At 31.0% G+C, this 22,520-nt stretch overlaps 3 long non-coding RNA genes and 1 other non-coding gene across 5 annotated transcripts; 3 read left to right on the top strand and 1 right to left on the bottom strand.

Annotated features, from left to right (window-relative positions):
- Positions 1-173: 173 nt before the first annotated feature.
- LOC121118355 (uncharacterized) lies at positions 174-2,401 on the top strand. The gene is made up of 3 exons (XR_011780451.1): positions 174-1,468; positions 1,665-1,976; positions 2,041-2,401. It is a non-coding gene; the product is annotated as an uncharacterized lncRNA (long non-coding RNA).
- Positions 2,402-5,134: 2,733 nt separating this feature from the next.
- LOC121118378 (uncharacterized) lies at positions 5,135-6,806 on the bottom strand. Of its 2 annotated transcripts, none has more exons than XR_005864423.2 (3): positions 5,793-6,806; positions 5,288-5,599; positions 5,135-5,223 (listed from the first exon to the last, which is right to left on the bottom strand). It is a non-coding gene; the product is annotated as an uncharacterized lncRNA (long non-coding RNA). The 2 variants fall into 2 exon arrangements; XR_005864424.2 differs by having other exon boundaries at positions 5,288-5,538; positions 5,793-6,804.
- A 601-nt stretch (positions 6,807-7,407) lies between these two features.
- On the top strand, positions 7,408-7,599 carry LOC121119146 (U2 spliceosomal RNA). The gene has a single exon (XR_005864692.1). It is a non-coding gene; the product is annotated as a U2 spliceosomal RNA (small nuclear RNA).
- Positions 7,600-11,509: 3,910 nt separating this feature from the next.
- On the top strand, positions 11,510-13,579 carry LOC121118855 (uncharacterized). The gene is made up of 2 exons (XR_011780216.1): positions 11,510-12,692; positions 12,796-13,579. It is a non-coding gene; the product is annotated as an uncharacterized lncRNA (long non-coding RNA).
- Positions 13,580-22,520: the final 8,941 nt, after the last annotated feature.

Below are 22,520 nucleotides of genomic sequence, written 5' to 3'. Positions count from 1 at the left end.
GTAGATGTAAGATAACCAGATCTCATTTTGATTCTGCTAGCACTGTTCAGGACATACACAGGTGAAATGACGAGCTAGCTGCCACCTAGCGAGATAAAGTGTCCTTATATTATTTTTCTCTTTTAATATTGAACTGTTCACTTTTCACAAACCCAAAATTTGAGATTGATGGCATATTCGTTATAAAATCCCTAGGATTCTGTTAAAAGTTAAATTTAAATTCTCAGTCATGAACTCAATTGAGTAACCATAAACACTTTTCTTCCTGTTTCCATATGTCACTTACACAATTAGTTAGTGTTTATCAATTCATGTACCTATGTATTTTAGTTCTTCCCTTCATCATTCGATCATATTATGTTGTAGAACAAGACATGCAACACGGAAATATTTAGTAGTAAAGCATAATATTTATACATTTTATTTTTTTGTTTTTATATAATATTCATAGTTGCAAAATGCAGAAAAACCAACTTTTGACGTCATTGAAGGCTCGCTCACATGACACTATTTCCATAATGTCAAAATGCAACATGATATAAAATCTGACAACAACAGTGACAAGTGTTTACCAACATACAGACATATGTATACTGTATATTTCTAGGATGGCCGATAAACTATCAAGGCTTGACTAGACTAAGCAAGTAAGTAAATTGTCTTATCTCAAGCTACAGCTACCTTATCTAAGTTATGTATGTGGGATAATTTACAATTTACTACTAGTGATGTCTCGTGAGCCGAATTAAAATTTAATACGGGAATTTAAAGGTTCTTAAATTTTTTGCCAAAAAATAATAGATTGATTCCTATTTCTTAATTTTGATATTTATAAAGACGTGTCGTACAAAATGTAAAAGTTGCAACTAATACTAATATGCTACGATATACATATTTATATATACATACATTTTAATATAAATCCATGGAACACTATATACATGGAGAGTGCATGTCTTTTCAGAAAATACATATGTTGACATAAACAATCATCTTTACTATATCTACGTAGCAAAGAAAACTGCATGGGTTGATAAAAGATTATAGAGGATAATCTAATTAATTATTCAACTAAACGACTTATTATTTGTGAATCTAGCTCATGTATTCATGAACAACCTTCGTTTGACAAGAGGAATCCATACATTCGTCTCCTTGCCTCTTTATTCGTTCAGGACTCCTGAACAAGGTTCTACTGGCTCTCATCGTCATTTAATATTTTAAATGATGATCGGAAAGAAATTCAACCCTCGGAGTATGCTTTTTTGTGGCCATGGACTGACTCACGAAGAAAATAGAGCGCAGATCGCTTTGTATCGTGATATCACATGAATAAATATAATATAGACTTAAATCAATTCATGAATTAGTTCTTGACGTTAGAGTGATACTGATGGATGATGAAATAAAGGGATGTTCGATAAAGGCTCTACTAAATAATGATTGTTTCCTCCATTTAAGGATTTTTGTAAGAATTATGTGTTTACTATTATTCATTTTATAATTTTACAGACCTATTCAATTAGAGAATAATAATCACGTTACTTACAAAAAAAAAATGTAGTTATTATGTGTACTTCAGAATACTAAAAACTTAAATTATTATTATATTTTTTTTATTTTACCATATTCTTTTATATCCTCTATTACTTTTTACCAAGTAGACCATTTTTCACTTTTTAACTTCACACACCGAGTAACAATAATATATTATATGAGGGATAGGAATGGGATATCCTAATTATACGTTAATGAATCATAGTAGTTGCCTTAGTTGAGGCTTGAAGAAATGGAAAAAGCTCTATCGATAGAAAGAAAGGAATATTTATTGATGAATGATAGCTCTTTCTGAAGATGGTGGGTAGCCTCATATTTCTCTATCGTATCTACTGTTACCATTAATGGAGGTTAAATAGCTCACGAAGGTGCATCCCTTTCTTGAATTCATCTCAATGGCCTCAGTATTATCCCATTGTGTAATATATACTTTATTAATATTAGTTATTACGATATTACTTCTAATTCTTTCATTCTTTGTAGACTCCACCTCGACTTCCTTCTCAACCTGGGAATCTCCTAAGAATCTTATCATGACAAACTACTTTAAAATATCTCTATCCCAGATGGCCGGTAAGATAATCATGCTGGACTTTTTTGTCTCTCAAAAGTATACCTTTAAAATAGACCTTATGGCATTTGACAATATTTACTCATTTAAAATTGGCCTTCTTAAACATCAAATTTCTTTACCACCTTTTCTTTTATCACAACCCAGCATCAACAAGAAGGAAGAATTGTTGTTTTTATTGTTCATACTTAGTGTAATTGGTGGCATATTCACAGTCTGCGTCAAGTGATCCATGGTCTGATTAGAGTTTTTACAAAACTCTTATAAATTATAAACATGTCAATAAATTTTTTTCAAAAATTGCTTTGAAAGTTTTTGATTGGCACCTTTTTATTTAACGTGAGAAAGGGTATTGGAGGCTCTGCTCAGCGACAGAAGTCTTAAAGGAGAGCGCCAAAGACTTGCAGATACTTTATTAGTCATAAAGCTGGATAAATCGCAATTTACTCCAAGAAAATGCAAATTGTTCTACATATGGTTGAATAGAAGACAATTATAACAAAGCTCGTTAATAAATATTTTTGCTTTATCATAAATCATTTAAATCTAGTCAATATGATGCTTGTAAAAAAAAGATATCGACTCTACATGGCAAAAAATGAATATTTTCAGGAAGAAAAGTTAATTATCATCAATATCGAAAAACCCTGCTGAAAAAAAGAATACAAATATACGAGATTTTTTAAATAAAAATAAAATTAAAAGCATGATGTTTTGTAATTCTGACATTTGAACGAAAAAATATATTATGAAGTTTATTTTATTAATTAGGTGAAAAGTTTTAATTTGACATCCACAACAAATGACCTAAAAGAAAAAAACTCCGATAAATTAAGTCAAGGGATAAAAATCTGTAATTGTAGATATAGTGTTTAGTTCAAAATAAGCTAATATACCGAGGGAATTAAATTTAACTCCATATGTGTTCTACATTAATACATCCTAAAATCTACTGTATGTCTTATGACCTTTGTTTGGAAGAAGTACATATACAATGGAATTGCTGTGACCATGACTAGTACGTGTACCGTAAATAATTGATAAAATATAATAGGACTACCTTAAAAAAATATAATATTTTAAATATATTTCTCTTTCGAATTTATAAGGCTTGTTAATGATTAATTCCTGGCTAATAAAGATAAGTACAACCTTAAAATTTTTTTTGACAGTGTGATAGTATAATTCATTAGCTTTTAAAATAAAAGAGTGAATAAATAAATCAGACGAAGCGGATAATGCATCTTTTCTTCAAGAACTAACTCCTTAGTTACTGATAATAATGAGTGATATTGGCACATATTCAAAACTCCTTGATCTAACAGATTATATCGGATAATATTTATGTCGCTGTATCAAGGAAGTCTTCGAAAATATATTCATTGCAGTCAAGAAGCGATTTCACAACTTTATTAAAACTAAAAATTTAATGATTTAAGAAATCTAACCAAAATCCTTTCTAGATCTAATTGAAAAAGAAACAAAAAAATATATCCCTACCTGATTGTCATAACATTAAGACAAAAATTATTCGAAAACATTGCCAAGTTCGCGTTAAGATGTACACAAAACTTTCTCGAAAGAAACGAAAATGAGGAATAATATTCGGGCTAGTCGAAGTGCAAGTATGCATGAAGTTGTGCAACACATAACTTGATTATGGGCCACATTTCATTATAATTAATTATTCAATTGTATTATTTCCTAATAATATTATTTAAGTTTATACTCTAAAATTCACTTAAATATTTAAAAAGTAAATTCAGTTTATTTTTAATCTTTATATTAATTTTTAAGAGATAAATTTTTAATTGAATTCTTTTATAAAGATAATAAAACAAAATATTAGCAACTATTTTATAAAATGCTTTATTTCTATGACACACTTAAAAATATGTTACTTTATTTAGGTAAAATTCAAATCTATTACATTTTTTTGCTAGACATAACCATTAAAGGAGGCATATTTTGTGGGTTTTCCTATCATAGTAAATAATATTTAATATAAAATCGGCGTGTGTATCTTTTCTTAGCAAAATACAAAAAAGCTATCAGTAGGAACTATAAATAGTTTATTTTGTCTTTTAAGAATGCTGAATATTTCTACATTCAATAAAGCTAATAGAGTGAACTGATGAGATGCATGCTGTAATAATTATATTACCGTATTTTGTTTGACGAAGATAATTTTAAAATTTCTATTGATTAATTCAATAACTACTGAAAGTGGAATTCAGCACTAAATGAGCAAACCTATGGTTCTAGGTAATTTTGTCCCTAACATTTTCGCACTCTACATGTTTTCCGTTGATAATTTTTCCTCGATGAAATTTTGTCGCATGACAACTCCGTCGCATTTTTATATTTTTCTATTATCGGTTCGAACTTCACAATTGTACTTCAATAAGATTAATTATATAACTAAGCGAGAATAAGAAGAAAAGTAAAATAGTGATGAAATAATTAATAAAAAAGGAATCTCTAATCTTGTACTGTTTATACTTTATTATTTATAAGGAAAAGGAGTAAGGAATCACGGATCTGGAATTATGAGTCTATTTCGAAAGGACTCATTGACTTGTAACACGTTAATGCTTGTGATTGAGCTTTGTAATGCCCCATTTTTGAGGGGTAATATAAATAAAATTTATGGGAGATTATGTGTATTTCTGGTCAAGTTAAGTAGAATACAACCACCTTTTCCCATTAGATTATGGAACGTTTATGAATGAACGAGAAGTGGGAAGAACAGAAGAAAAAATAGCATTGAAGGGGTTCATAGTGTATTACAAAGCTCAATCACAAGCATGCACACAAACTAACTGAAAGTTATAAATTGTTTAAAAAAAAGAAGAGGTAATTGACAAAAAGAAAAAAGTGGATAATAAAAGAAGGGATGGCACCTTTAGAAAAAAAAAAATTACAAAAACATTAGTGAAACACTCCAACAACAAGCATTAAATTACAATCAAATCGAAAAATCAAAATATATTTGATTATTTTACCGGCCATCTGGGATAGAGATATTTTAAAGTAGTTTGTCATGATAAGATTCTTAGGAGATTCCCAGGTTGAGAAGGAAGTCGAGGTGGAGTCTACAAAGAATGAAAGAATTAGAAGTAATATCGTAATAACTAATATTAATAAAGTATATATTACACAATGGGATAATACTGAGGCCATTGAGATGAATTCAAGAAAGGGATGCACCTTCGTGAGCTATTTAACCTCCATTAATGGTAACAGTAGATACGATAGAGAAATATGAGGCTACCCACCATCTTCAGAAAGAGCTATCATTCATCAATAAATATTCCTTTCTTTCTATCGATAGAGCTTTTTCCATTTCTTCAAGCCTCAACTAAGGCAACTACTATGATTCATTAACGTATAATTAGGATATCCCATTCCTATCCCTCATATAATATATTATTGTTACTCGGTGTGTGAAGTTAAAAAGTGAAAAATGGTCTACTTGGTAAAAAGTAATAGAGGATATAAAAGAATATGGTAAAATAAAAAAATATAATAATAATTTAAGTTTTTAGTATTCTGAAGTACACATAATAACTACAATTTTTTATTATTTAACGTGATTATTATTCTCTAATTGAATAGGTCTGTAAAATTATAAAATGAATAATAGTAAACACATAATTCTTACAAAAATCCTTAAATGGAGGAAACAATCATTATTTAGTAGAGCCTTTATCGAACATCCCTTTATTTCATCATCCATCAGTATCACTCTAACGTCAAGAACTAATTCATGAATTGATTTAAGTCTATATTATATTTATTCATGTGATATCACGATACAAAGCGATCTGCGCTCTATTTTCTTCGTGAGTCAGTCCATGGCCACAAAAAAGCATACTCCGAGGGTTGAATTTCTTTCCGATCATCATTTAAAATATTAAATGACGATGAGAGCCAGTAGAACCTTGTTCAGGAGTCCTGAACGAATAAAGAGGCAAGGAGACGAATGTATGGATTCCTCTTGTCAAACGAAGGTTGTTCATGAATACATGAGCTAGATTCACAAATAATAAGTCGTTTAGTTGAATAATTAATTAGATTATCCTCTATAATCTTTTATCAAACCATGCAGTTTTCTTTGCTACGTAGATATAGTAAAGATGATTGTTTATGTCAACATATGTATTTTCTGAAAAGACATGCACTCTCCATGTATATAGTGTTCCATGGATTTATATTAAAATGTATGCATATATAAATATGTATATCGTAGCATATTAGTATTAGTTGCAACTTTTACATTTTGTACGACACGTCTTTATAAATATCAAAATTAAGAAATAGGAATCAATCTATTATTTTTTGGCAAAAAATTTAAGAACCTTTAAATTCCCGTATTAAATTTTAATTCGGCTCACGAGACATCACTAGTAGTAAATTGTAAATTATCCCACATACATAACTTAGATAAGGTAGCTGTAGCTTGAGATAAGACAATTTACTTACTTGCTTAGTCTAGTCAAGCCTTGATAGTTTATCGGCCATCCTAGAAATATATAGTATACATATGTCTGTATGTTGGTAAACACTTGTCACTGTTGTTGTCAGATTTTATATCATGTTGCATTTTGACATTATGGAAATAGTGTCATGTGAGCGAGCCTTCAATGACGTCAAAAGTTGGTTTTTCTGCATTTTGCAACTATGAATATTATATAAAAACAAAAAAATAAAATGTATAAATATTATGCTTTACTACTAAATATTTCCGTGTTGCATGTCTTGTTCTACAACATAATATGATCGAATGATGAAGGGAAGAACTAAAATACATAGGTACATGAATTGATAAACACTAACTAATTGTGTAAGTGACATATGGAAACAGGAAGAAAAGTGTTTATGGTTACTCAATTGAGTTCATGACTGAGAATTTAAATTTAACTTTTAACAGAATCCTAGGGATTTTATAACGAATATGCCATCAATCTCAAATTTTGGGTTTGTGAAAAGTGAACAGTTCAATATTAAAAGAGAAAAATAATATAAGGACACTTTATCTCGCTAGGTGGCAGCTAGCTCGTCATTTCACCTGTGTATGTCCTGAACAGTGCTAGCAGAATCAAAATGAGATCTGGTTATCTTACATCTACTACATGAACAAAATATACTCCATTGGGTAACATTTATAGTTTCCTAAATATAATAATTTCCCTTAAGAAAGAATAAAGAAATTATTTATCCGAAGATAAAACGACCGTGCAATTTGTATATTATATTTTTCAAAATCTTTCAATGGTATCGCTTCTCGGCCTTTTGGCTAAGATCAAAGTGTAGTATCTGTTCTTATCAGCTTAATATCTGATACGAGGACCATGTGTCCTCTTCGATATTAAACTTATTTCTGTTTCGGGGTGGAAGTGCGGTGCTTGCGCTGTCTCCACTACGAGTCGACCTGGTATTGCAGTACCTCCAGGACCGGCTCACCACCCTGTAAAATCTATTAATCATACACAACACTTAAACGCCTAATTAGTTAATCTATGGCACTTATTCATGATGAGTATCTCTAAGGTTGTCTTTAGATAAACTTGTGACTGATAGTAAAGGTAGTGCTAATTTTGAGCAGTCCCCCAACATTAGTTCTTGCAGATTTTACTGAAGTGAGAACATCCTTAAGTATTATCATTGGAATATTGTTTAAGGTATTTCAAACATCATTTGCTCATAATTATATATGTAGGAATACATCGAAAGTAAATTAATGCGTCAGATCTATTGGACAACAAGAGGAATAAATTTCTTAAGGGAATTATTGAACACTTTTCATGTCGGTTACCTACCATAAATCCGTTTCCTAACTTAGGCACTCGTCCTAGCTTAAAATCAATTTCCTACCCCAAGCTCTCGTCTACTCTCAATAAGACTTTAACGATTTTTAAACAAAGAAGATCGTGTAAATTTTGTTTAAAAAAGACATGAAAAAAATTCAGGTCTACAAACATAATAGTTAAATTACTGTTTATCTCGATACTGATGCTTTTATTTTATTCTATTTAAAATGTTCATCTACATAACACATCCAGATTAAAGGTGCAAAGATTTATGGAAGCACTTAAAACTCATTATATAGGTACATATATTCAATATTATTTTTTATTCTTTAATAAAGCAAGGATCAATGTACAATGACTCAAGTAAGATAAATTTAATTGAGATTACTTTGAAGAACGCGTCACATCAAAGAGATGATTAGAGAAACAATATCTCGTCATTCGCCTCCAGAAATTACTAAAATAATATAACTCAAAAGTAAACTCCCTATTTTTACTTCAATACTCTTCCCAATAATAAGGTAATTATATTCGTTAAAAGTTGAAGTGAAGGGATTCAGAGCAATCATTGGAAATATACTTTTCTAGTATATGTATTTGTATTTCACGTTGTCAGTTGAAGTAGTCAAAAGAGCTTCTCACTTTTTATATGTACAAATAAAAGAAATGAGGATGAACTCCTCCAATAAAGTATTTCATCGAAGAGCAGTTTCCCAATCGGATCAGGTCACACCTCAATATTAAATTCTAGCATTGCCTCCTGAAATTAGTTGACAAATGATAATTCTCAATAATTAATTTAATTTCATAAGCACCATGTGATAATAATAACATTTGAATCACTTCAATATGTCAACAGAAAATTTAATCAGGAAGGCCATTTACTTTTCCTTCTGTTATTGTGGCCGTATGTTTTTGCAATCTTTAAGTAGAGTTTACGGCGCTTCTGTAGGGTCCATTAGAATAATGTATTAATAGAAATGGAAGAGCATGAGTTGAATAATGCAAATCTATCCTACACTCATTTGGAGAAGAAATCCTTTTAGTTTACTTTGGTAGTGACTCACCACATACTTTAGTTATGTATTTATTTAAAAAAAACTTCTTCTGTTGAATTCTCCTGAGGTTTTTGATGGAATAATTTCTTCGCATTTTATTTCTATGTGCCTTGTTTCCTTTGTCACGCAATTCACTCTTGACATGAAATTTGTTAGAAAATTTTATTAGCTATGTAGTTATATAATACTTTATTTTCCCCCTATAATTACATCCACTTGTAAACTAGGACTTAAAAGTTTAAACACTTATTAATTCTGAGAGTCAATAATATTTTTGTTGAATGAAGGAAAACCTTGGAATTTTACTCTGATTCTTTCTTGTGTGTCGATAAGCTATATAGTGAGTTCTGAATCATTTTTTTCCCTAACGACAACTATCAGGATGTGACTGAAGCACGAACTGTATTTTCCTGATAAATACCTACTTTAAGAGATTAATGTTGGATTCGGAAGTTTTGTTCGAGCATTCAAGCAAGGGTTTCTGAACCTTTAAATCTATCAATATGAATTTAATTTTGAATTACATTTGCATTCTTCAACGAATTATTGTCAATTCTACTAACAAATTATGCTGATTAATCCATTCGAACCTCTGCAAATTGCACTATAAGTAGCAAAAGTTCATCGTCACTATGAAATTATTATAGATTGATATTGTACTATTGAAAGGTTATATCAGGGCTAATTACTATGAAGGTTTTTCAATTGTAGTTTCATTTTTTTATATCTTAATTCGTTTCCAGAAATTTTAATAAATACCTAGAACTGGCCGAAATATGTTAATAAAATAATTAATTGTTTCATATAAATAAATTGGACAAATTCAGATTTTTTTTTTTGTGTTAAGGAATGACATATTTTGGTTAATATAATCACGTGACAAATTCCAAGTTGAAATGTTCTATTTCATATACATAAAGATAGGTACCCAAAAAATAAATTGTTTCAGGAAATGAAATGCTCTTGAAGAGATTGACCATATCATGCAGAAAATATAAATAAAACTCTCAACTATAACTCAGGAACTAACATATGTATTTTCGTGCATGATTCTTTTTCAAGCGTTTACATACTTGGTTACTACTAGGGTTACACGCCTCACTTATAAAATTACTCATTTCCTTCTCGTAAACAACATTCACACACAAAAGATGTTTGGTCGTTGGAAATTTGTAATTACGCTCCAGTTACATCCCGATCCCAGGAACCTTCATGAAAGATTTATATCACTTTTCATTATTAACTACGAAGGTAAAATGTATACATACTATACGGGTATATAAATATCAAAACATAATATATAATCATTACATTAAATTGAAAAGTATACATTTAAACATGCCATCTGTTATATTCCCCATAAATAATTTTATATAAATTATACGTACTTTTACAAGAAAAATAAAGTAATAATTAATTGTAATAATAAAATAAACAACAAAAGTGTATAAAAAGTCGATCTTGTTGTTGTTGAAGCATGAGTTACTTTAATTTAAAATAATGAAGAAAAATATACATAATATAATAACATTATGCAACAAAGTTCAAGTATTGAAAGACCTGCGGCTAATTATCATTTTATTATTTTTATTGAAGCCATAGAACACGAAAATTACCATTAGAACCTTCAACTGCAATAGATTTGGTCTTTAAAGCTTTTTTTAAATCACGTTTTTAGGATATATTTAAGATTTAACCCCCTATTTCGAAATGAAATAACTATGTAGATGAAAATCAAGAATAACAGCAATTTGATGAAAACACATTCCAACATTTGGAATATAAAATATATATTATGTTTTTCAATTTAACTTTTGAGTAATAAATAATCAATCAAAAGGTTGCGTGAAAAGTTTCCAAATCAAATATAAACAACTCTATTAGATGACTTTATTTGTAATAAATAGTAATAAAATACATCGGTTATGAAACATATTTAAATTACGGTGCGGCTAAAATATTAATTAATTGATACAATTAGTCAAATAATCGACTTAGTTATATTTAAATTAGGAACTTTTATTTAAGCAACCTTAAATTGCATCCTATATAATTAAAATAATTCATTGGTGTGTGTGGGATGTATGTCTCCCTCTGAAAAACAATGATAAACGCATTTATTTCAAAAACGGAGACAGATAAAGACTTTAGACATAACATCAAAGTTGTTCAAAATTTTGAGTTATGTACGTAAAGCTACGTTTAATTCGGGTTAGACCAGATTTCTGGGCTGTGGAGGGAAAGTTTGATTTTTCGCATATAAGTTGGTATATGCACAAAAAAAATAAAAAAAAAACAAAAACCGAAGTATGTGACAAATTGAATGTATATTACATTCTAATAAAAGGGAATTTTGTCTATGAGTACAGCACAGGAAAAAACAGATTAACAAGTTAATCTCAGTATGTATATTCAAGGAATCCTGTAAGCAGGACCGGGCAAGCGCTAACATGAACTCAAATACGCGCGCAACATGGATCAATTGAAAAAAAACACAATGAAAAGTGTTTACTTACATAATAATTAATAAGTAATAACGAATAACTATTAGTAACTTTGTGGACGCCATCTTTATTGTGTTTTGTAATTCCAATCATGCCACTAAGTGTTGTGCTCCAGGGTGTAGAACGGGCCACATCAGTCTGGTGTTACGATCCATCTGTTGCCAAACAAAGAGAGAAACCCCGTACTTGATACCACCTGGCTGAGAGCCATTCCAAGAGAAACAGATCTGAAGAAGATAGATTAGGCACCATCCAAAAGTTCGAAGCTGTGTTCCCTGCATTTCAACGACTCTGGTTTCATCTGTGCACTCTGGGAAGTGGGATTCACGGTAGCGGCACTCTCAGTAGATAACCATACCGCCAAACGCAAGTTCTACGAGAAACTGCTTTGCAATAGCGAACTGAAGACTTCCATCCCTCATCCTCAGGAAGAGACAAAGCAAATTCACCTGCTGTTTGACCCAGTGCACAATTTCAAAAACATCTACAACTACTTCCAAGGGGTGGAGGTGCTCGAGTGCCCATCAACACTTGGAAGATTCGAGACTCTTAGACCAAATTTTGCCCACCTCAGGGAGATTCACTTCAGGGAGTCTCACTTCAAAGTCAAACAGGCTAATAAAATAAAATTGACTGTCTAAGCATTGAACCCTACAGACCTTAGAGAAGACCAATGTGAAATTCGCTGATGCTGTGTTTCACGAATCATCTATTGGAGCACTATGTACTACTCCGAAGAAGACAGCAGACCGGAGTTTAAGGACATAGCTTAATTTTTTGAGTTTGTCAGATGTATGTGGAGTATCCTAAACGTCAAGACACCTGTAGTTGGCTACGAAACGAGAGATGAGCTTCGAAAACCAATCTCTGAGAAGAGCGAACTTGGCCTCTCTTTCTTGAGAGATTTTGTCGACTTTCTCATCGAGTGGCAAAACAGTAAAACACCTGGCCTCAAAGCAGAAACCTTCCTAGTAACAAAGCAGACGTGCCTTACCGCAGCAGATCTGACAGAGTATCTTCTCCTATATGAAGACTTCTCCTATGTACTCCTCGGCATGTTCCTGTCTGATCCCATGGAAAGAAGGTTCGGCTGGTACAGACAACTAAGTGGAGGTATCTACTGCATCAGCGTGAGACAGATCCTGGACAGAGAAAAAGATTCGTATTCTCAGTCTTGTCAAATTCTCAGGTAAATAAGATATTTGTTAATAGTAAGGTTCTTTATTTAGGTATTACTTATTTTTACAACCTAACAATATCTTTACAATATTTTACTTTTTTTATATTTTCAGGTTATGACTACTTCAGAAATTAAAGCTCTGCTGGATCAAGACCTGGTAAAAGCTGAGCTCATTTTGACTAACTTGCAACCAGATGACTTCCAGGAAATATCCTCCAAGGGAGAGAGTAATGCTCTCTACTTTGTTGCTGGGTATATTGGGTTTTCTTTGAAGAATATTAGCTGTACATCATACCATGAGTTAATGGTCATCAGAGACACACCTCCGGAATTAGTAACCTTCGATATCCCAACCAATCAGCATGTAGACCTCAAAGAGTTCATCGACATAATGAGCAGAGGGGGGTTGTCGACTCTATCCGACCTTCTCTACCTCTCCTGTCTTTATGCTTACTCCATGTTCTCTTACATCGCAGCTACTCCTGAAGAGAACGACTTTTTACTTGACACCCCGAATCCTAGAGCTTCATTTATTGCCACATTCATTGACAAGATGCAGGAGAGTTTAAACTATGAAATTATTATAGTTGTGGGAGTAAAGTCCGAGGAAGGACACTCCTAGTTAGCTTTTCTTCAAAGAATTTCATTCGCTTTGTTTAATGTCATGGGTAAAAATTCAAGTGCTAAACTGAATCATGACATCCGATTTTTTACAAAAAAGGAATGGCAGCTAAGAATTCAGAAGCTAGTTGAAAAAAGCCTAAATTTCAATCAAAATCTTTTGACTTGTAGACTTGTACCAATTTAGTACTTTTTGATGGTGCCTTTTCTTTTTTTAAATGTTTTTAATGTTTATTTTGATTAAAGTACTAATAAAATGCCACTACTATTAGAAATATATAGCCTCATCTTTATTATTATTATGATTTTCCCTAGCAAAATACTTTTAATAACTTTATTTTGTTGCAAACCCCTTTAAGAGACATTCCATATAGAATAAACAAAGACCTATATTGGAAACGCGTGAGTGTAGTGTTTTGTCCTGCTTACAGGAGTCCTTGGTATATTCCATCTTCATTATGGTTGAAGAAGGAACAGGGCAAGCTAGCAATGGCATTAACAATAAATAAATCACAAGGTCAAACATTTGAAAATTGCTTTATATTTACCAAAATAAGTATTTTCACATGATCTATTATATGCTGCATTTCCAAAAGTGTCATAAGGGGGTGCAGGTTTGATTATGTTTGCATCAAATGTACAGAAAACAAAAAAAAAATGTTGTATACAAGGAAGTTTTACAATATAAATTTACCCGTTATATAAATTTAACGTTAACTTGGTCACCCTTACAATTTTCAGAGTGTTTGGGAGAAGAGCAGCTAAGCTGTCATATCGTTTGATTAGATCAGCTGCAAGCAGCCGAGGGAGGGCGGAAATAAACACACATCCTACTCCATATATATCAATGACATATAGTCTGGAACTACTCCGATGTCAATCCTCAATTCAACTTGAGTCCAACAAAGACTCACACTTAGAAACTCCCGAGCAAACCCTTATTGTTACTTTTCGTCTTTCATGGGCACACGCACTAGTTATTACTTTGTACTTAGATGTTCTGTCTGCAAGAATTAAATGATAATGACAACAGCTTTGGAAAAATAGAAAATCTTGTTCAGATTACCAACTAGGAAAAGTCACTCCCAATTTCAATGACATGGTCTATACACCTTTAATACCAGTATTGTTTCAGTGACGAGGTATATACATTTTTAAAATAGTAATTAATCAGTATTTGGAACACCATTATGCCATAAAAATATTAAGTGCAACTTCTTAAGAATTCAAAATCCAGCATGACACCTAATCAAAATAAAAAATAAATTTATGCATCCTAATTAACGCTAATTAGTGCCTCTGTCCCATTTCTTCAAGTCTGTTTTAAAATTAATCAACTGCATGCATATATAAAAATATAATAACTGAAAAGACGAAATTATCGTGAATTAATTGAATGTCTTTATAATAGTTATTTTAATAATAAATCCAGGAAGATCTACTATAACGTAGATGGAGAACCATTGTCCCGTCATTAATAAATCTTCTTTAGTTAAAAAAAAGAAGAAGGTCATTAAAAAAACCATATGAATGGTTGGCCTTTTCTAAAAAGGTTTCCACTTTTATTTTTGCCCCAGGCGCTGTTTAGGCTAGAACTGACCTTGATTATATCAATAATAAATACTTTGTTTTTCGTGATTTTGTGGTGTTCTATTGTCTACTTTTGGGAGACGACACATCAAGGAAATGCCAATTAGTCACTAATTGATTTTCCTTTGTAAAAAACACAATTACTTTGGATTAGCTTCTAAATAAATCCCATTAACTAATAAGAAGAAAAACACCGATATAATCTATTCAATTTATCAAAGTTATGAAATGTTGATTTCAAAATTTGTGGAGGACAATGTATGTATAATAACAAGTATATCTATTGTTATCATTATTCGGTATTTTAATGAATAATTTGCTATCAACTTGTAATCCATGAAATAAATGATGAGGCAATCGTTGAATGAGTCAATTATATAGTTAGGGGGGGGCACCTTTAAAAGCCCCTTTTTCTGCATTTTGTGTTCAGTTATGTTTTTCCAGAGAGACGGGATCATACGACCCAATCACAACCACCCATGAAGAATCGTTTATTTACTTACTTATATAAAATATACAATATCGGTATAGGAGACAGTTGAAACACTTCTTACTTTTGGCTCAATAACTCGAAGCTGATCATAGATCAGTGCATATTACTGCGTATCCAAGAGCAATTTGAATAAAACCTTGGAAAATTTTCATTAACTTATTATATAATGTACCGATATTTTCCGTAATATCAATTATTTGAGCAATAAAAACAAACAATTCTTGTGAAACAAATTACTTCATCAGACCAAGTACAACTGAGATGTAGCCCAAAAGAAATCGAGTATTAACGTTATTATTAGAATTGTTTTTTTATAATATTTGACACGTCATTTACCTTTATTGTATCTAGCAACCTCTCCTCCAAATAGAAACAGAAAAGGGCCCAAAATCAGTTGGTACTTGGCCAATTCTTTCAACTTCTGAATTATTGTTGAATAATAGTAAATAATTGTTCACAGCTTAATAAGAAATAATTCGTATCCAACCAATCAATGTTAAGAACACTGATTAGAAGAAAATAAGAATAAACTTCGACAGCTAACAACCAAATAGAGAGTACAGGTAGTGTTTGTGTGGATGGCGTTATCTCATTAACACAAAAATATACAGTGTATTTTGTGGTCCGGTGTCGATGTTTTTGCTTCTTTTCTCTTAATCATTGTTCTGAACGTGAATTGTTTCAATTAGTATTAGTTCCCTTTGAACTATGAACAATTCTAAACAATCATTGAACAATAGTTCCATAGCTGAGAAAAATTCGCTAAAAACCAACTAATTTTTAAGCCATTTTTCTGTTTCTTTGCGGGGGATAAATTGGTTGACACAATAAAGGAAAAGACGTGTGAGATAACGCTATGGAGAATAACTACGCAATGCAACTCTTTATGTAGATGTCGCTCCAATCACCAATCAAGATAAATAGAGTGTATACTCGATATGGATAATTTCTTTTTTTAATCTAAAACAAGGATAAAGTATTAAGCAATACTTGTATAAGCTTTCTATGACCCGTAAAAGTTCCCGAAGCCTGTTCGGGTGTCGGATCTTTTACAAGTTTACTTATACTGTACCCGAGTTCAAGAGACGTTCTATCTCTAACCCCGCATCATCCTCTGCTCCAAGGGTCTCATTATCAAGATTAAAAAGCGGCATGACGTCAACAAGAGCCTTGAGAGGAACCCTGGAAGTACAATATCAAAAAACGCAAAATATGTGGTGAAGACAACTTGCTAATTTCTTGCTCTGGTCATTGATACCTCCATCCTCACCAGACTACAACTTTCTTGACTATGTGGACTATTGTGTCATGTGGATGGCCTAAAGACTGCCGTGGAGAAGGGAGGAGCTAACATGTCGGAGGAAGACCTTGTGGAGGTCAAATATGGGCACTTTAAGATTTAATTGTTCATATAAAGTAAAATAAAAATATAAAATCTCATATCCTTACTACTTGTACTTTTTCAGCTTATTGATAAAGTTGAACATGGGAGAATGTCTTCACAATTCCTAGGGACAAGTTGTATACATTGGATTAATCAATTCTCATCTCTGCCTAAAAAAACATGCTTTATGTAAAGTATAAATATATATAATAATACAGAAGAATACGATAAAAATAGTAACTCTTGCTGAAAAGGTCCCTTATAATATCTCAAAATTTAATTCAATGAGTAAGTTTTGAATTCTGACAAATGTACATCAACGGACATCAAAATAATCAATCATTGATGTGATACCAAATGCAACAAAATCAGTGAATAATTGGCCTGATTATTACAAAATTAATGATCCTATAAAAATACTTTTACCTCTCAAAACCCATTTTTATCCAATATCTCAAAGAAACGTTATATTAGACAACTATGATGTGTATTTTATAGTTGTAGCTCTTGATGGTTGAGAAAAATGGGCTGTTGTAGCTCACCCGGTCTTCCTTACATATATAAAATGTACACTCGTGAAAACATTTTCCATGAAAAAACCTTTTTGAGCAAGCAGATGGTCTCCAAGGCTGTGAATGATGACCTCGGGTACAGGTCATACGGAATGGCCAAACAACACATCCTCACGGCATCCATGAAGGTCATCAGGCTCACCAACAGTAACCGTCTGAAACGAAGAAATACAAAATATACCCATTTTAAGACGATGAAGAACAACACATATTACATGTATATCAAGATAATCTTAGTTTGTGTGTTTTGTTGAGGTAAGATGGATTTATTATTATGGTGTTCGTTATCTGAGAAGTTAAAGACGACTTCATATTCTTACTAATTCTATCCTACAAAACCCGACATACATACATACACACACACACACTAAATGACACTTGTAAATAAGTGACTTTGAAAAAGATAGAATCTTTGTGTTCTTTTTAATCCTCTTTAAGAATTTAAGTAGAATGAAGGAGCTAGATATATGTGATGGGACGCCCGGCAGTCATTGACCATTAGAGGGATTACATGTAAAATAGTTTTTTATTCTTACTCGCCATTTGAAACGTAGGTATGTATACAGAGAGGGATTTAACATTTAATACAAATCCATTCCTTTGTGTGATTTTTTTAATTATTTTTAATCATTTTTTAATTAAAAGGGGATTCTAATTAAGGATTGTTTGAGCTTATTCATTTTGAGTATGTTCCTTCTATTTCTTAGATGTTCATCTTCTTATCTTTTTCAACATTGTGGGTATGTTTTTATCAATAAGTTTACACAAAGGAAGTATTTTTGTTTTATTTTAATTAAAGGACTAATCCTCATTGCAAAAGTTTATTTTATGATCATCCTTTTTTAGAAGGATCTATTCCCCATGACAAAATGAACCCTATAAAGAAAAATCTCCAGACATCTTTTTTCCTTGCACTTGAAGTTATAACAGTGTTGAATTCATTTTCAAGAACAAAAAAAAAAAAAAAAACCCGCGTCGACTTTTTGGAATTTTTCTCCAAAAAAATTTTATATTTGATTTTTTTATTCATATATTAAATTTTTTTATGCTAAAAAATTAATTGTTTTCTAAATTTATATTTTTTCTTTGAGAACAGCAGGGGATTTTTGAATTTTTAAAAAAAAATATATTTCTTTTTTAGCAGTTGTAGATTTTAAAAATTTTTTCCCAAAATTTTTTATTTTTTTGTGAATAGCTGTGAAATTTTTTGAGAAAAGTAATTTGTTTTTGAATTTTTTTCACCAATTATTTAATTTTTTTTCAAAAATATTCCAAATCCTCCACCCAAAAAAAAACAAAGAATAAATATATAAATATAATCTTTTGGACACTCCTGACTACAAAATGGGATTTTTTAAAACTATTATTTAAAATATTACAGAATTGGCAGGGGGATATTTTTTTAAAAATTGTTCCATCACTAATATACAGGGTTTAAAATTATATCATAAATTTTAAGCCTTTTTAAATTTTATATATTGAGTGTTAGATTGTTCGTAGAGAAAACACTCTAACTAAATATGTTAGAAAATTTATCAAAATTTATTCGGTATTTTATAAACTATTCAATATAACTGTCTCCTTTATCAACAACCTCCCTTAGACGTGATTGAAATGCTTTACATGCTGCACACACCATAGATTTGTAAATTTGCCCCATTCCATCTGAATTGAGACAAGAGGATCTTCCAAATTTAAATATTAACGAGTTTTTACCTTCAACTCGGGATAGCCCTACACAATGTAGTCGAGGGGGTGAAGATCTGGACTCGAAGGAACCACATAGATTTGTCCCAAAAAGGATTATTTTCTTTAAGTCACTCTTGGGATTGAACGCTGATATATTAGAGCTCCTTCTCGCTGAAAGGTCACATTATTTGTTTTAGATGAATTGACTTTAAACCAAAGAAGGCCCACAGGCTCCAAGACATATGAAATGTAGTCACTTGTCTTCATAGTAAGGCCCTCCGGAATAAAAACAAAAGGAAGCTTATCTCCTTTACTTGAAATCCCTGCCCAAAACCAAAAGGGATCTACTATTCACTTGTTTCGGAATTATTCTTTGGTTTAAGGATACATTTTTCGATGATGAGGCTAAGGTTCGGTCGTTTTGACAGTTGAATTTTTGATCCAGGTCCCATTTCTTCTCATCCGAAAAGATAATATTTCCTCTCCACGTGCAAAGTTCAAATAACGTTTTACTTCTTTGAATCAGTTTCATTTTTGTAACTTCCGTAGATTCTGACCGTAATGAAACATCGGAGAAACCATCCTTAGGTCCTTAATAATTCGATTCATCGAAGTCCTTGACATGTTGATCTGTTGGGGTTTCTTTATACTTTTAATTTAACTATCCGGACGTTATTTGGGTTCCGAGTAGACCTTGGGTGTCCACTTCTCGGCTCATCATCAACGTTACCAGTCTCTCGAATCTTTTTAACGTTATATTTAACATAACTTAGACTAATTGAAGGTCTCGAAATCTGACATATTTGAAGGGATTATTTGCCAGCACGACAAAGACTCTACTGTTTTTCTTAGATGAAGCATCTTTACTAATAAAAATATCTTTAATGGACCTTTTTATACATCCAAAGAGAGGAGTTGACTCAGATTGCATAACAACCAATCAAATTATAGATAGTATACTTTACCGCCAAAAATTTACCCTCCAAATCTAAGAGGTTTAAGACTTTTGGACACATTTAGATAGCCATTTTTTAAATTAAATATGATAATTTTTCGTGCCTCGGTCATTTATTAAATGCAACTAATATCATGAAATAATAAAATACTTGATTTCTCGGGAAAACGGGACCTCGAGAGATAACCACTAGAATATACGAGTACATTAAAAAAATGAACATTGCGAGATTATATATAATCTTGAAATGTTAATCTATATTTTTTGCATGTATGCCAAACATTTGCAATTAATTAATTCATAATAATAATAACTGGCGATGTATTTTAATTAATGAACGTCACGACATCTTTTATTTACCCTTGATGATAGTTGAATCAAAATTTTCTGCTTTTGTTGTACATATAAATATATACTATATTAAGTTTAATAAATTATTATTTTAGAACAAAAGATTCAAATTACTATTTGCTTATTAAAAAGAGATTAAAAAAGTATAAATTCAAGTTTAATTTAACTTTTGTCAACAACTTTTAATTATATCTGAGTACAAAATCATCAATATGTATTTTTAATTAGCCTATTTTAGGAATATATAGTATAAATAAATATTGAAATACCCCAAAAAATTGTAGGATAAGTACCATCTACCAATTATAAACTTGCAACTGAACTTGATCTCACTATCATGAACCACAACTCAACTTGGAATAGAAAGCTCGAAAGAAATAGAGGACTCGATCAAAATATTTAAGGACTTAGTTTTTTGACTTGTGATCAAATACTTGAGAATCGAATTGTACTTGTAGAATAAGGAATTTTTTCACTACGTACTAAATGTTTCATATATACTTTTTTACATCTTATAACAATACAGTTCAATATTTCATAGACTTATTTGGATCAATTATAAACTTTGCAATCAAACTTCTGGTATGATTATAGATATCCAAGAATGTTATCTATAGTTTAAAACCTTCAGTTGATTTATGAAACTGTATTTGGCTCCGATATAATTTTCAAATAAAATAATTACCTTTCCTAATTATTTCATTGTAATCATGAATTTTTGCAACATTAAGATGTGCAATTTGTACCGTACTGGTCCATGCAAAAGTTTTGAGAAACTTAAAGGAACTCACCTTTAATATACAAAACAAGCTTATTAATATAACTTATACCAATGATAATTAATCTTGAATATGACCCGTGCCCACCGTATGTAGCAATAACAGCTTTCAGGCGGTGGCAGAATTGGCTGCAAATGCTTTTTCTGTACAACTCTGAAATGACAACCCCTATTCATTGAAAGAGTCCTTTAAAACCTAAATATTTGCCTGTTAAATTTGGTAGACCTATAACTCTACTTGCCATTAAATACCATAATACAGGGAATTCAGACCTGGTCAAGATTTCACAAAAAAAAAAAATTAAAAAAATGGAACTGAACAAATGTTTCACTTTTTCACTAAGTCATCTGTCAGAAGCTGTTCTTTTGGGGCTCGTAGAGAGACACCCAGCCTCTTTGATGTTCCTTTATACGGTGGACCTTCAGATTATTCTTCTTATTCAGGCGCTCCTTGATACGGTGGATGGTTGTTTTTGAGGTATATTTGCCTGTAATAACTGCTTTATGGAATATTCCGCCAGCAAGTAAGGTTGCTATACTTTCGTCTTTGTTGTTTTTACGACATGATAGTACACTCAAAACATTAGTTTTGAGTTTAATTTAAACAAAAAGAGAAGCGCTCAGGACTCTCTGTAGAAGGGGGGATAATCAAATTGCTGTAGTATATTCTGAGTTATTAAGTCCTAAAAATGGTCTCAAACCTTTAGTAGAGCCCAAAACTTAAAGGATTAATCTAGATAATTGTTGATATGAATTAACCTTTCGTTATTGAACTAGGATTTCATAGAATTGCTTCAAATCTGTTTGCAATAAATTTTATTCACAGAATCCTTATGAAACATCATTTAGAATACATCGTTTTTCAGCTGTTTTTTGCTGTTTCTAATTCTTTCAGTATTAAGTAGTACATTTTAGGTCCCTAAAACTCGTTAAAAGTTTTAATGATAAATGAAATTATAATGTTTTAACTATAATAATAACAAATTATATATTGTTTATACCTCAAACTAATGTTGTTACGGTTATTTTTTAAAGTTAAAGTATTTCTTTTCCTTGTTTTGAACTCAAAAAAGTATTTTTAGAATTTTAATTGATATTATAGAATGCAAAATGATTTACAAATTTAAGAAGCTTAATTTTGAATCCATGTTGATTGTGTTTTTTATGAAATAAAAAATAGCCATACTTTACCCCACAAATTGAGGAATTTTTGCATTTTACAAGAAAAAAATTTAATATTTGGAATTTGGTTTAATTTTTCAATTATTTTTTCCAAAAATATTAAATTTTGTGAATAACCTTGCACTTTTGAACTTTTTCTACGAAAAATTTAATATTTGAATTTTTTTAACATATTTTATATAAGAAATATAATTTTTGAATTTTTTTACAACAGCAGGGGAT

Source organism: Lepeophtheirus salmonis, chromosome 5 (genome assembly GCF_016086655.4).
Source record: "Lepeophtheirus salmonis chromosome 5, UVic_Lsal_1.4, whole genome shotgun sequence".
In the NCBI taxonomy this organism is placed as follows: Eukaryota; Metazoa; Arthropoda; class Copepoda; order Siphonostomatoida; family Caligidae; genus Lepeophtheirus; species Lepeophtheirus salmonis.
Note: the sequence above shows the minus strand (reverse complement) of the source record. Positions and strands in the feature narration are given on the sequence as shown.